Here is a 12,977-nt window from a genome sequence, read left to right as displayed (position 1 = left end):
CAAAGAAATGCAAACTCATCACGATCATCTTTGGAAGAAGCTCTTGATGAGGTCAAACTGCACTGGGATTTAGGAAGGAATGGAGTTTTTCAGGAAGCACTCCATCCTCACTCTCCCTATACAGGGACAGAACAATGCTATTTCAAGCTCTCAAGTTCAGCCTTAGTGACATCTGCTTACTTTCTTTAAGTGACATCCTACATTTCTCTGCTACTACATAAAGATAGGAGAAGCCGTTTAAAACCCTGACAAACTCCCATGGAAGTTAGAGGCAGAACTTCATGAACTGATGACATTAAATAAGCAGGTTGATAAGAAACTCATCTTTAACGTAACTGCTGCTCCAACTAGAAACCAGGAGAAACCAGCTTTGCCGTACACCGGATATTATTCACCGCTTCTCTTTTTAGCTTCAGAAAAGCTTAAAATAGACTGCATTTGTGCCATTTTGCATCAACACCTGCTTAACAAAGCCAGCAGTCACAGGAATGCAAGAGGCAGGGCTGCAGGTTGTAGGAACCTGATTTTGTTCAGCAGCAAACAGTTGTGCAACAGTTCAGACGAAGGCTGTTTCCAGGAGCTATAGTGTGGCTACAATTGTGACAATTCGGCTTCTTTTAACATCAGAAATACATCAATACCGCATTAAATCCTCTTCAGTACATTACAAACCTCAAAAGAAATGGACAAAGATATTGAGGGCTTACTCTTTTCTTTAAATAACAAAACAAAATCCAGACAGCAGCCGGCTAATAATCTTCTAATAAATTCAGCTCTGCATTTCCCAGCTCTTCTTTCCCTCAGTCACACACCAAGCACTTTTATATGGCACTTTTTGTACTATGAATTTTAATAAAACCAGCAAAAGAATTGGGGAAGAAGCTAATTTTTCTCCGTGCCTCTGGCAAACAGGAAGAATTCAAGAATAAGTTAAAAGATATCTTTCTACTCCTGAAAATTCATTTTCCATAACAAGACACTGGCATCTTCCTGAGGAGCCTGTAATTCCAAGATAAAGATGAAAAGATGTTGTTTTATCATAATGACAAGTATCTGTATCCATAGTTATTTTGTGCTCCAACATCACCGTACAGTTTGTATTGTCATGGTACATTGAGAAGTAGGAAAACATTTAGCTATTTCAATAACAAGAGAATAAAGGATAAAGTACCAAAGGGAAATAGCATAGCACAATCATTTCTGAGTATCCCTAGGAAAATATTTGACCCACATAGAGGAAACAGAGAATGTAGTTTGTTTCCTTGCAACTGCTTTTCCCATTTTCCAGTGGCCAGCCCATGCATTTTAACCGCTGACTATTACAGCTTTCTCCATCAGGCAGCCACAATAGGAGAGAAGCCAGCAGCTTCTGGGGGAGGAGGGAAAGACCCCCAAAACAGCTACTTTAGGATGTCCCAGGTGCCCAGATTACACCCTGCTTGGTGGTTTTACTGCTACCTGGCCACCGATTCCATCGCACACAGGTGAACGCAGGGCAGCATTTTTGGGCAAGGCAACCCTGCAGGCAACGTGGAATTATGTCCAAAACCAAACAATAGTGGGTAACTTCTCTCAATAAATGGCTTAATCACTTTCCTGACAAAATTCCTAGTGGCTGCCTTGGATATGTCTTACTTGCCTGTTACACTGTTATATACATGTCAGATAGCATTATGTTAGTGGCTTAACTTCACCCTTGTTTATAAGCTGCGCCGAGGTTATCTTTTCACCTTCTTGTTTAAATAAATTCCGAATGTGTCAGTATCAGTGCTTCTACCACAGATTAATAGAATCAGCCAAAAGGATAGCTGACATTTTTGTTGCCATAGAAACCGGTCATGATGTTACACAGCTTGTCTAGTTCCTATGTGCCATATATCTAGCCAGCTTCTGAACACGGTCCCCTTTTGTTTCACGAGGAATTACATTAAAATATAATTCCATCTTAGTTCAGTCCCCATTCTGCAGCAAAGAGGATTATAGAATATTAAGATACTTCCTAAGGAAAGTGCAAAGTGATGATAATATTGCTGTGTGGCTTATGTGCATTCCAGATTAAAAGGAAAAGAAAATACAAGCGGAGTAATTTATCCCAGAGCCCTATATCCCAGTTATCCTCCATTCAAGTATCTCCATCAGCTCCAAATAAACAGGCTTTTCTTCACTGAACCTCAAAGTGGTTGTACTTCAAATACGATTGTACCAAACAAAAATGACATTAGTGAGGATATGTTTTAATACACCATCAACATCTCTCTGCATAATGTGTAACCTTCTCCGTGCTGCTCTCGGGCTCCTTCTCCACACAGGCACCAGAGCCTCAAGAGAAAACCACTCACATAGAATTAAGATGTGAAGTTTCAGCACTTCGCGATGCAGTGTGGATGTATATTGTGCCAGAGGGCACTGTACACTTTGAGGAAATGCAAAGCAACTCAAGCAAGAACAATATCTAACGACTCCAAACTGTCGTGGTCCTCTCCTAGCTCTCTGAGACATGCTAATTCCCACTATTTTACTCAAGCCCGTTTGCTGATACAGGGATTAAAGTGAGAAATAGGTTTCGGGCAGTTCAGCTTCCCTTCTTGTAGCATTCATGAAAACAGAGCTGGAGGAGCTCAGCTCCAACACACTGGGTACCACACAAGCAGACAGCAGCTCCTGATCCAAAGGGACTCCTTCCAACCAGAACAGTGTCCTGGGTTCAGCAGTAGCAGTCAGTTTTCTCCTTCTTAGGAGCTAGTACAGTGCTGTGTTTTGATCTTTTGGCCTTGGAACAGTGGTGATGGCGCCGATGTTTTCGGTTGCTGCTCGAATGTTTGGTCTGGCCAAGGACTTTGTGAGCCTCATGCTCTGCCAGGGAGGAGGAGAGGCCGGGAGGAAGCAGAGACAGGACACCTGACCCAAACTAGCCAAAGAGGTATTCCATACCACAGCGCGTCATGGCCAGGAGGTAACGGGGAGTTACCCCGGAAGGGCTGGGACTGCAGGGTTGGAGGAGGTATCGGTCAGTGCTTGGCTGGGGGGCATGGGGCGAGTTATTGGTTGGCTGGTGTTGAGGTGTTGTATTCTTTCCTCTTGTTATTTCCTTTAGCACTATCATTATTGGTGGTAGCAGCAGAGATTTGTGTTATACCTTAGTTACTGGGCTGTGCTTATCTCAGCCCATGGGAGTTGCATTCTTTTTCGATTCTCCTCTCCGTCCCTCCAGGAGCAGGGGGAGGGCAAGAAGGGGGGGGAGTGAGTGAACGAGATTTGTAGTTGGGTTTAAACCACGACAAACAGCAACATTTGGTCATCACCCAGAGACATCCAAACCCACATTCTGGCTACTCTGATTTGCAACTAAATAGCTATGTCACTGTCACTGGTACCAAAATCTATCCCAGTCATTGCACCAATCCCAAGAGCAAGTTTGATTCTTAATAGGCCACTAAGCACCATTTTGGTTTGATTTTCACTGCTCAGATAAGCACATGCTACTTGTTTCTGCGGCCAGGGACTTCCCCGAGCTACTCCCAGGTACTGTGGTAATTCATGAGCACAAGCAGACAGGAAAGGTCACACAGAAAATCCTCCCCATTGACCATACTTTCAAGTGTGGTCATCAGGAATAGTTTCTCAGGGCTTCCCGTTGTTGTAGCCATGTGCGAGATGCCTGAAGAATCCCCATTACGCACAAGGAGCCTCTGACAGATGTCAGATACGAAGCAAAAATTTCGCCCCAAGCAAAGCACTGGATGCTTATGTGTGGCAAACCATGGCCTTTGAATCCAGAGATATCCATCCATGCCCAGCATCAGCTTTTTATTATCCCTGTAGTTCATAGTTATACACCCCATGGGACACAGCAAGACTGAGCACATGCTGCTGGCGGCTTTCAGGGGCAGCTGCAGAGGGTCCTACAGAGCAGCCCTGTGCCTGCTGAGCAACATTCCTATTCCCTTCCCTGGGATGGGAGCAGAGGAGATAACGCAAGAGCCATGCAGAAGAGTAGAAGTGCAGCAACATCCCTCTCCATGGCACTCCGAAAGAAACCAGATGGTTGGCAGCTGCTTATGGAGCTGTGTGGTGTGGAAATGTAGAAAGGCAAATTCATGAAGCTTGTTGAACTCACAACCTCTCTGCATCACAATAATAGTTGTAAGAGCTGGTAAATGCAATGCAAGGAGATGTGGAAGCTATAGACTCATACCACTGCTAAAAGAAAGGCACAGCCCACGCAGGAAGCACGGTAAGGCAGTGTCATTCCCAAGCTAAGCTAACAGCTAAAGAGATACCCATGATTTTGAGCACAGGAAACTGTGTTGGTCCAACCCCAATCCACTGGAGCTATTCACATTTTATAACCATTACCCAATCACATCTGTCAAAGTACTGCATTCTCATCCTTTGTACAGAATAAGAGGGAGGATGGGGAACAACAGGGCTTGTTGAACAATGCAAGATGCAGAGGAAGCCGCTCATTGCCTCGAGTTCCCCGAGTCTGAGGATCAGGGTAATTTTGCATGCCTGGCTGCGTCAGCATGTGGAGTTATGCAATGCAGCAAGCTGTCGCACTGTACAAAGCATGACGTATCATCCCATTGATGCATGAAATTAAAAAGATGTGGTTTGCTGGGTCACCCACAGATAAACCAAACTTGATTTCCAGTCAATCCCCTTTTAATTATATTTAAACTTTACAAGATGGGGAGGAGGGAAATACAGAAGAACAGATTTTTAAGTACCTGCTCATCCACTAATGGTAAGTAATTCCAACCAGTCAACACTGCAAGTAGGCGCAGCAGTGTGGGTATTTTCTTGAGGGTTGTGACACACTGATGAAGCAGCCATGGTTCTTCTTTGTCCCGTTCCACCAAGGTGGGCAGGGAGCAGAGCAGCCTTTATGGGGCACCCGAGGATGGCAGGAGGCTGCTCCAGCTGTGTAAGCTGCAAGTATTCACCTTAAGCCAACCCACACAGTGGTGGCACCAGTGGTTTGGGTCTATTTCCTCGCACTGCTGAGGCTGGCAGAGATGTTGGAGATCCTCCCTGCTCAGGGCTGGGTCCCCCAGAGCAGGTGGCTCAGGGTGAGTCAGGCTGGGTTTGGAGTAACCCTAAGGACAGAGGCTCCACAAACCTGCCTGAGCAATCAGCAGCTGGCAGAACAGCAGGAGAAAACAGGCTCTGGGGACGTGACACCACTTCTTTGAGGCAGATCTCTGCTAGTAAACCTTAGCTGTGAGGATCTAGAGGGGAACCACATGCACCCCAGTGCTGGTTGGAGAAGCGCACATACTTGAGTTTAGAGGTGCTAGCAAAGGAGCTTGTTCTTCAGATATGCCATTTAGCTATACCTGCCTTTGCTTGGGCAAATGAGTATTTTAGCATCGTCAGAAGAATCCAGTTAACATCAGGAAGAACTTCTTTACTGTAAGAGTGACAGAGCACTGGAACAGGTTGCCCAGGGGGGTTGTGGAGTCTCCTACACTGGAGATATTCAAGGCCCGCCTGGACAAGTTCCTGTGTGATGTACTGTAGGTTACCCTGCTCTTGCAGGGGGGTTGGACTAGATGATCTTTTTAGGTCCCTTCCAACCCTTGGGATTCTGTGATTCTGTGATTCTGTGATAAGACAAGGGGGAACTGGCACAGGGTGCCCAGAGAAGCTGTGGCTGTCCCATCCCTGGCAGTGTTCAAGGCCGGGTTGGACACAGGGACCAGGTTGGAAGGTGTCCCTGCCTGTGCAGGGGGTTGGAGCTGGATGAGCTTTAAGGTCCCTTCCAAGCCAAACCAGTCTGTGACTCAATGAATATAAGCATCATTTCTGAAGTCCGAACATACATTCTTGCAGCAACAGAGGTGGCAGCAGGTCAGCACGCAGCAGACCAAGCTTCAGAGCTGGGGTACGGGTTCTCTGCATTAGTAGCCTGTATATTCAGAAAAAGCAACCTGCTCTCAGTCACAGCATAAACCACAGCGGCTGTGAGACCAACACCTGGAAAAATCAGTGTTAGAGACAGAAGCCTCGTGTCTGGCTTTGGGGAGATTCCTCCTGAAACAAGGACAATCACCTGGCAAGGCTGTAAAGCACTGAAGTGGCACCCAGCAAACAGAAGAGATGCTACATGTGCCCTGCCCAGGCACCGTTCACAGACAAGAGCTGGACTTTGCAAACTTTGCTATTGGCTTCATGTGTAGTACAAACAGGCTGCAGGCTTTAAAAGTTATTTAGCAGTATGCAATTGAAGGAAGCATCGAGAGCAAGTTTGATTTTGGTAGAGGTTGTTTTGCCCCCTTAAAGCAAGAGGGAAGAAGGCAAAGAGGCGAAGAGCAAAAATGAAACTTCTCCAGCTCTTTTTTGTAGGGAATGTTGGACTTTGCCCAGCTCATGGCTGAAGGTGCAGTAGATTCATGCTTTACTTCCCTGGAACATGAATTACTCCGCCACCCCCAGGAAAGGAGACAAGAAGTAACACATCATTTATGACTGCAATAATCTGTAAAGAGTTTCAGAACCTGCTGGGTTTCACTTTTGGGATGAGGGTGGGATGCGAAAGGTACCCAACACTCACGTTGCCGTGGCAACAACTTGTTGCTGGATGTAAACATAAAAATGCTTTCTGTCACTCTGGGAATATAAATCAATAATTGCCAGGGTAAAATGAGAGCTTGTCTGCCGTATCATATGCATGTGATTTGTTCACACCTACATCATTAAGCCCTGTGACCACAGTGGAAGCACGGTTGCTCCCCACGGGTGACATGGGCCCCTCAGAGCTGGGACATCACGGGATGAGTGCAACCCTTAAATAAGGTTTTAACCTGGTCTGTAGAACTAAGCAGTCTGCGGTCAACACATTTCCTTCTGCAGCGTGGAAATGATGGGTTTGGTTATCCATTTTTGTTGTGTAAGAAAGGTCTTATTTACTCACTGATGTCCTCTTTCGGACATTAAATAGAACACATAAGTAAAGAGTCAATAGTTTTGGTTTGGTAGTAACTAAAAAAGTTTTAGTTCTGGTTGTAACTAAAGCCATTAAGAAAACACAGATAAGTAATATTATGAGAGCCTTGTCATAAATACAGTACATAATGTATTTAACCTATAGTTTTACCACTCACAAGGGAACTGCTGCTCAGACTAGTGCAAGCAGTGATCCTTAATAAAATCATGTTCTTGGGACTAAGAGTAGGCTGTAACACATGCACAAAACTACTTGCCCCATGCCTATGAACCACACGAAACTACTTACTACATGCCTATGAACCACATGAAACTACTTACTACATGCCTATGAACCACACGGATCCCTGTGTAACTTGAAGTCTTCCCAAAAGCTAATTAGAAAGCAGGTAACTTAAACACAGATTCATAGACTCCTAGAGTGGTTTGGGTTGGAAGGGACCTGAAAGATCACCTAGTCCCAGACCCCTGCCATGGATAGGGACACCTTCCATTACGACTTTCTATGACTTACAGCAAGTAGATATAAATTTCTATTCTAACTTACTTTTCTATTTCCCTCCTCTCTTCAGCAAATAAACCAGTTCAATTTAAAGAAAATAAAAGATGAATCAAGAAGCACTACTGTAGCCAAATCAGCACCACATGGGACTCCAAGAGGTGGCCCCAGTTTTAAGTCTTCAGAATGAAGTTACAGCAGGGTCTGCTCCACGCCATACCAGTCCACGACAGAGGACACAGGAACAGCTTGACATCACTGCCACTTGCCCCCACAATGTTAGTCTGGCTTTACTCCCTTGAGACAGATGACAAATACTCCTTCTCCTTGCGTCCTCTGAGCAGGCCCTCCACTAATCATCAAACATTTCCATATCTCAAGTGGAGAACGGGGAGGTTAATGAATATGCAGAAGTCACGTCTGCAGCCTAAACATACAGGAATCATTTCAATGAGTTCTGTATTTATAGCAAGAAGCTTCTATTATTAGAAACATAATTAGGGCCTGAGATTCATACACAAGTCTAATGTACTTGAATGAAAGAACAAGCAAGTTAAGTACCCCAAAGCAGAATTTATCCTCCTGTATTCAGACGAAAACACACTGGGTCTTTGGCTGGATACAGTTTTCAACGGGAAAAAGAGGAGAGAAAGAATCAAGCTTAACGAGTCCAACAAGTAGCTAAAGAAAGTCCTGAAATTGCTTAGCAGCAGCGAAATCCAGGGAACAACTATAATGTTTTGGCCGTAACTGATAATCACAGAATCACAGAATGGTTTGGGTTGGAAAGGACCTCAAGATCATCCAGTTCCAACCCCCCTGCCATGGGCAGGGACACCTCACACTAAACCATCCCACCCAAGGCTTCATCCAACCTGGCCTTGAACACTGCCAAGGATGGAGCATTCACAACCTCCCTGGGCAACCCATTCCAGTGCCTCACCACCCTAACAGGAAAGAATTTCCTCCTTATATCCAATCTAAACTGCCCCTGTTTCAGTTTTAACCCGTTACCCCTTGTCCTGTCACTACAGTCCCTGACGAAGAGTCCCTCCCCAGCATCCCTATAGGCTCCCTTCAGATACTGGAATCAAGAAAAACAGATGAATGGCTTTTAGAATAATAGAGAACAATAAAATATGCAGAAGCTCATTAATATATTCACTATATAAGAGGTTGGGAATCATAACCTTTTGTACAGCTCGAAAAGAAATGCCAAGCAAGAGGTCTGGATTTCAGTAAAGCACGTAAGTAGCATTTAATATGACGCAAAAGCTATAACGTGATAAAGCGTATCCCTGTCTTCCAAAATATTCCTTTATAATGGAACATTTCTCATTTCGGTTACTTTACCCGAGATAAAAACCATAATCTATCGCATTGAGTATCCACTTTAAAGGAAACCTAATAAAATGTTATTTTAAACAATGCTCATTCAGCCTCCTGCTAACACGGAACATAGCACTCGCTGCATGTTACAGCACTCTCCTTCGGTTTTAACTCGGGATGACACTAGATTTGGCTAATTTTGAATACGGACTTCAAAAGTGGTCACTTCACTTCTGCCATTTCCACACTAATAAATGCATTCTGAGAGTTTAGAATGAATTACCAAGCAGAGTTTGACTTCTGACTAGGAATCTTATTAAAGCACAGCTTCAGGGAAAGGTTTTTAACGCAGCATAAATTGTGGTGGCAGTTGTTACAGATGGTGTGGTAGTTTCCCCTCATTTTTTGCTGCCCAGTTTCAGATTAAACACAGGGTATTGAGAAGTTTATGCAAAATGAAGGAACCCAAATCCTTCTCCTGCTATTCTCCATGTCTCCATCATGCATTTCCACCTTTGTTTTTAAGGACTTTACCCATGAAATCCCATTATCTCTTGCCTCATACACATATACACACATATATATCCAGATACACACAAGCCTATTTGTTTTCACTATAACATTGTGATACCTCATTCCCAGAGGCTACCAGCACTGAAAGCAAGACAGGCACAGAGTAAATGGCTTCATCAGGCCACAGGAGCCTACCAAGAAGTTCACTTGAGCTGTCTCACAAATCTCCACATGCGCTTGGACAGGAAAGCACTTGGGACAAGGAATCATGGATTCATCTTAAAACCTTGTACTTCCCATAGCCAAATCTTGTCCAAGTTGATAACTGCAGCAGCTTTCATGCTAATTGGTGACATTTCCTTTGGGACATCACCACTGGTTGTATATTAGTGTCAGTGGATGTAAACCAGCTTGTTCTTATCCTTGTGCCGTCTGTCAGCAATAACGAAGGTGGGAATTGCCAGGGCTGTCACTGGATTTGCTTTTGTTTCCTCTACAAGTGATTATTAAACACATCTTTTCTGTGACAGTGACACTCCCACTGCCTTTGTCTGCAAATTTGTTAAGGTATCACTGAAACAACCATGGCAAAATTTAACAGCACAGCTGAGGAGCAGAGAAACAGTTTTGTGATATCCATATCCACTTTCTTAACACCAGCAAACCACCATGGGGAGGTAATGCAAAGCAAAAGCAGCAGCAAAGAAACAACACTTCGGAAAGAAACTCCCCACACCAATTCCCAAGACCCGATGAACAAATGTTCTCCTCAGGAAACACATTATGTGAGACCCAACACACACAAAACATAGGGAATGATCTGGAACTTGGAAAAAAAGCAGCGCTGTACAGACTGCAAAGAGATAAAGCAACTTTAATCCCTACTTTTAAGGCTTTGATTTTCAACTCTCAGCTCTCCCCACCACCGTAGCTAAGTGCATCTCTACATCTTTATGCATTAGAGCACAAAGTCATCTCTGACTCACCGCCAGTCCTGGCTGTAACCAAAGGGGTGAGGAACACTGTTGAATGTCACTGATACAACTCTTAAAGTCCAGAAAGCAGCTGAACTGCTGCTTACATAAATACATTTGTCAAATAAGTGATCGTACAAGTCTCTATGCAAATACATCCACAATTCACCTAGATCAACACAATTACAACACCTGCCCTTGCTCTAGAGGGCATACGCTCTCCCATATCATCGTACCTCAAGAAAGTACGTAATTAAAGAGAAAACAAAAACGTACCTCTTTACATTGTAAGGTTGCTCCCACTGTCAGCACCCAAACTGTTAACTGATTTAATCATAAAGGATAACATAAGCCTATTATCACTCCAGCTATTTCACAGCCACAACTCAGCTTTTCCTCTGCCTAAAGCATCCCAAAGCAAACTGGTCACAAGAAGAGCAGGGGGAGCTGGAAAAGCCCCTTCCTCCTCAAACGAGCTCATTGCTTCCAGCTGAGCTCCTTGTGAAGCACTGAGGCTGCCCAGGTGGGGCTGAGGTCTTGCAGCAGCCATGACCCCATAGAACAAGGCCGGTTTGCAGCCCCCACCATGAGTCAACACATCTGGTGGTTATTGCACACACATGGCTCGGTGGCTTGGCTTGCAAAGGAGGTGTGTTATCACCTGCATCCTACCCCAAACCACTCACTGCTATCACTTCAGCCAAACTCGGTGAGTCCTCTTGAACATCCTCAACTAGCTGGGATCCCACAGAAACTTCACTATTCAGTTGACTGCACACACCAACCAACGTCTGTTTCTTGGGGAACAAGACTTGTTCCTGTGCAGAAAGAGATGCACATCCATAGATCCTGTCCTGACTCATCTCCTTCCACAGCTGAACACAATGATCAAGGGCATCTCAGATACATCTCCCTGACTGCACTCACGGTGTTCTTACACACGTGCAGGCTGCGGGGTGCTTCTGTAGCAGGAGGTGAGCTTGAAGGACTGACACCTACACTCAACAGTGATGAGAGGCAAGACCCTCTGCATTAGTGTCTGCTGCTGTATCCGTGCAGGGAATCACTCAGCCCAAACCCAGCACCCAAAAACCCAGCCTCTGCCCAGAGGAGCTTTCCCCTATTCGAAGACCTGTTCCTCCAGCAGATCTGGAAGGCCCAGCAGAGCCAGGGTGGCTAAAACCTGTGCTGATACCTTCATAATATGTCACTTTGTGACAGGCCCTTCTCACAAGCTGAAGGAAAAGGATGTTTTTGTGGAAAGACTGAAAAACGTTGATTCAAACAGCTCAGTTTGATGTGAGACATCCCAGGGTGGCTCAGAAGACCACAGCATATAAAGAATGCAAGATGACTTGGGACAACAACCCGGTAACATCTTCCATAATTCAAACAGGGCTGAATAATTTCAGTGATAATAACTTATTCACCAACTTTAGCCCCTTCAGCGTCCATAAATTGCCTTGTGACAAGTTACAGCATTCACAGATTTCTTGTTCCACTTGGTTTTCTTGCTCTGAAAATTCTTCTCAAGCAATCCAGCGTAGTGGAGCTGCACTAAGGAGCTTTGTAGCCAAACAAGTGGCGCGTTCGTGTTTTGGCTTTCTGAAGGCTAAATTGTAACATTAAAAAACAGAATAGAAATGGGGCTTCTCCTGTGGTCCCTGGAAAATTAACTCTCTGCAACACAGCAGCTTCCTCTCTCCAACAAGGACCAGGATAATCCAGCAGCCATCACGCTCCATAGTCTTGCTGTTGTCCACGGGGGCCACGCTGGAAGCATCTTCAAGAAAGACTTCCGCCATCATCTCATAACCTCTTGCATTAAATGGTGCCAAAAGCTCATGTGGTAACTCCAGCATCAAGGCTGACTTCTGACTCCCTGTTTTCTAGAAGGTTGTCCAACATTCAGTAGTGACATAGAATCATAGAATCATAGAATAGTTAGGGCTGGAAAGGACCTCTAAAATAGATGGGGTTTCCACCAAACCTGTACAGAAGCTGTTCAACTGGTAACTGCCGTTTTAGCTACAACATCATACGTAACCCAGCCTGGTGATGCCAAGGGAATAAGAAACCAAAATCAACATAGAATCTGTAGGAAGCAGAATAAAAGTTATCATTTCCAACTATGTCTTGCCTGGAAATGTTTTCTCCTCTGAAGGATTTCTAAAGTGGATATTTAAAGTAAGGACCTAAAATTTATATGCAAGCATCTAAGTAGCTAATCTGTTTTTCACAGGAGCTCAACACTCAGTTCATAACACCAAAAGCTGGTCGGTGCTGTCATTGCAGGTAGGTCTGTCTTCCTTGGCTGCTGAACCAGGATAAGCTGCACCTGGGGCTGCACAGGAGGAGCCACTACTGACCCAGTGACCAGCCAAGACATTTGGACTGTTACTACCCCTCCATATGATTTCCTGGAAGGCATTATCCATGTAACGCGTTGCTTGCCCCGGAGGTATTCTGCTGGCATCTCTATACGAACTTGGTGTTGCAAGGTCCTTGAGGGACACAAGTCATTAAGAGAAACCTGAAGGCTGCTAAGAGCAAATTAATAGACATATATACTTCATATATTCATCAAGAAACGGAAATATGCCTGTGCAGCCATGTATACAGCTTCTGCTGGAAGCCAGGGACAAGTATTACTAGCAGAGACTCAGATCCAGATATGCCTCCACATTTATCATCCTGTCAGACACGTACACCTC

The 12,977-nt window shown here is 44.7% G+C and overlaps 1 protein-coding gene across 4 annotated transcripts in view; it reads right to left on the bottom strand.

Annotated features, from left to right (window-relative positions):
- Positions 1-12,977, bottom strand: part of DAB1 (DAB adaptor protein 1) — a 484,717-nt gene that overhangs the window by 307,308 nt on the left and 164,432 nt on the right. For 2 of the 4 annotated variants that reach the window (XM_065673259.1, XM_065673263.1), the window contains exon 1: positions 10,540-10,657. The exons of the other annotated variants lie outside the window; for them this stretch is intronic. The gene's annotated coding sequence lies outside the window, so the exon portion shown is untranslated. Of the gene's footprint in view, positions 1-10,539; positions 10,658-12,977 lie in introns of those variants that run through there. 4 annotated transcript variants of the gene reach the window in all.

The sequence above is a fragment of the Lathamus discolor genome, chromosome 3, assembly GCF_037157495.1.
Source record: "Lathamus discolor isolate bLatDis1 chromosome 3, bLatDis1.hap1, whole genome shotgun sequence".
Taxonomy (NCBI): Eukaryota; Metazoa; Chordata; class Aves; order Psittaciformes; family Psittacidae; genus Lathamus; species Lathamus discolor.
The sequence above is the reverse complement of the archived record's forward strand: the minus strand, read 5'-3'. Positions and strand labels throughout refer to the sequence as shown.